Source organism: Lipotes vexillifer, unplaced genomic scaffold (assembly GCF_000442215.2).
Source record: "Lipotes vexillifer unplaced genomic scaffold, Lipotes_vexillifer_v1.1 scaffold618, whole genome shotgun sequence".
NCBI classification, from domain to species: Eukaryota; Metazoa; Chordata; class Mammalia; order Artiodactyla; family Lipotidae; genus Lipotes; species Lipotes vexillifer.
In genome coordinates this window covers 2853887-2856743 of record NW_006799025.1, presented here as the reverse complement: position 1 = coordinate 2856743, position 2857 = coordinate 2853887, and positions in this window count along the sequence as shown.

Below are 2857 nucleotides of genomic sequence, written 5' to 3'. Positions count from 1 at the left end.
GTGGCTGTATCAATTTACATTCCCACCAACAGTGCAAGATGGTTCTCTTTTCTCCACACCCTCTCCAGCATTCACTGTTTGTAGATTTTTTTTTATATATATATATATATATATATATATATATATATATATATATATATACACACATATAATGTATGTGTTTGAAGTTACTCTGCTCTGTGTAATGTGGGCGTGAGACTGGATTCAGAGGGGAGCGTGTAAGAGGCTGGTGAGACGTCTCCACAGAATCTGCCCAGCAAACTCCTACATTCACCCACGGCAAGAATTTCGGAGAAGTTCCTTGGATGTGTAAGGAGGAAGAGGGAAAATATATTGGAGCCAAGTTTGCTTCTCTGTGCTTTGTTCTGGGTCCCCATTATTCAGCTGATACATGTCTTCTCCCAGTTTTCAAAACCCTGCGTGATGGGAGAAGGTAGATGGCAGGTCACCCAGAGGAACTGAAAAGGCACGAGCCAGTCAGTTTAAGCAGGAGAGTTGTGGGCATTGTTTTTGGAGGGGGATTAGATGTATGCATGGTGGGAGGGGGTCTGTAACTGCCCCCTGCATGGAGTTTCCCAAAGTTCACATTTTTTTAAACAGTTTTTTAAAACAGACGTTGCACATCTTAAAAGGTTTAATGTCTTTAAGAAATTACTTCAATGGTACCTTTGTGAAGGTCATGATGAAAAGATAAAACAGGACGGAGTGTGAAAGCAGGAGCCTGAGACCCTGGGAAAGGGTGACGCCCTTACGTGATTTATGTGTTTGCCCCCCAGCAACTGGTATCAGGCCTTGCTTTCCAGTCAGCCTGGCCCCCAGGTTTGCACCCTCTCAAGTTAGATGCCTGTTTTTACTCTTAGCAAGAACAACAAGGGATCAAAAACAAAACACCAAAAAACCCAAATATCTACCTAAATAAGAATATTTGCTGCCATTCCCTATCTCGACTCAGTTCCTTAGCTCAGTTTTCTTGCCTATAAAATGGAGTTTTGACACCAACCTCACAGAGCATTATGAAAATTAAATAAGATAGTCTGTGTCCTAAGTTTGGGTTCCCAGAAGAGACCTGAAACGGGGATTGGGATGCAGGTAGCTTATTTGGAAGGTGAAAGGAGTATTCAAAGAGGTGGAGAGTAAAGTCAGGAAAGAAAACAGCCGGTGAAAGGTGCATTAGCAAGCCGGCTGTAGCTGCCCGTTATTGGGGCTTGCTATATCTCCAATAATTCTGTGAAAAGAGAAAAAAAAGGAAAGACAGTCAAACTGGCTGTATGAGACTGTGTGAATCCTACAGAGATTCATGGCAGAGGAATTCTCTTTTTTAAATTGGTTGTCATGTGGGATTCCAATGCTCAGGGGTTTGTCCCTTTACTTTATTTAGTTATAAACTATCTAAAACAAGTAAGGCAAAGAATATAAGCTAATATGTCAGTTCTAACTGAGTGATAGCACATCCTAGAGTTTTGTCTAGAAGGATTCTGAGGGTCCGTCCATGCTCAGAAACAAAACAAAACACAGTGGATTGTTAACATGAAGAGGGAGAACAGTACCCAGGCTTGTGTCTGCCACCCCTAACTCAGCTGTCATCCACACACTGGTTATTCATTTACCCAGGCCCAAAACCTCATCATTGTAATAACTTCCTTTACTGTGAGGACTTGAAAACAATAACCTAGATATCTTTTAAAACATTACAGCTAGGGACTTCCCTGGTGGCTCAGTGGTTAGGAGTCTGCCTGCCAATGCAGGGGACACTGGTTTGAGCCCTGGTCTGGGAAGATCCCACATGCTGCGGAGCAACTAAGCCTGTGCACCACAACTACTGAACCTGCGCTCTAGAGCCCGCGAGCCACAACTACTGAAGCCCATGTGCCACAACTACTGAAGCCCACATGCCTAGAGCCCGTGCTCTGCAACAAGAGAAGCCACTGCAGTGAGAAGCCTGCACACCACAACAAAGAGTAGCCCCTGCTCACCACAACTAGAGAAAGCCCATGCGCATCGACGAAGACCCAATGCAGCCAAAAATAAATAAATAAATTTCAGCTAGAATATTATGATTAGTTCATAATAAGAAAAATTAATTAAAACCACAGGATCACTTTTTTTAACCTACAAATTGGCATATATTCAAAGCATGGATGAGCTTCTGGGGAAAGAGGTCCTCACATGTGTTTTGTGGGTTATAAACTGGAACATTTCAGAGTTTAAGTGTACATGCCCTTTGATTCACCAGTTCTAAGCATTTAACCCACAAATATGCTCACATGAGCACACAAATATATGTTGAGGTATGCTCATTACAAAAATGTTAGTAGTAGCAAAGATTGGAAGCAACCTAAATAGTCATCACTAGGGGGAGGCTCATAAATTATAGCACATTCAGACAATGGAGCACTAAGCAACTGTAAAGAGTAATGAAGATAGTCTACACAGGGATGTATATGGAAAATCTTCATGATAAGTTGTTTAAAAAGGTGCAAAATGATTTATTATGCTACAATTTGTGTAAAAAAGAGAAGGAAATATATATACACACAAATGCACATGTATATTCATTCACACAAATTATATAGTTAAATACAAAAACGTGTTAACAGAGGTGGTCTCTGGGAAAGAAAACTGAAAGACAGGGAGGTGTGAGTGGAATGGGTATTTATTTCTCCTTCTCATATCTCTTCTGGCACTTTTTCAATTTTTTAAACTATGTTTATGTATATTTTTAAATGAAGAAAATTAACTGTTTGCTCATTCTAACTGTTCCCTATCCTACTTTCTTTTCTTCAAATCTTAATGTGAGAAAGGAAGGATGGAAGGAAAGAAGGGAGGGAGGGAGGGAAGGAGGAAGGAGGGAGGGAGG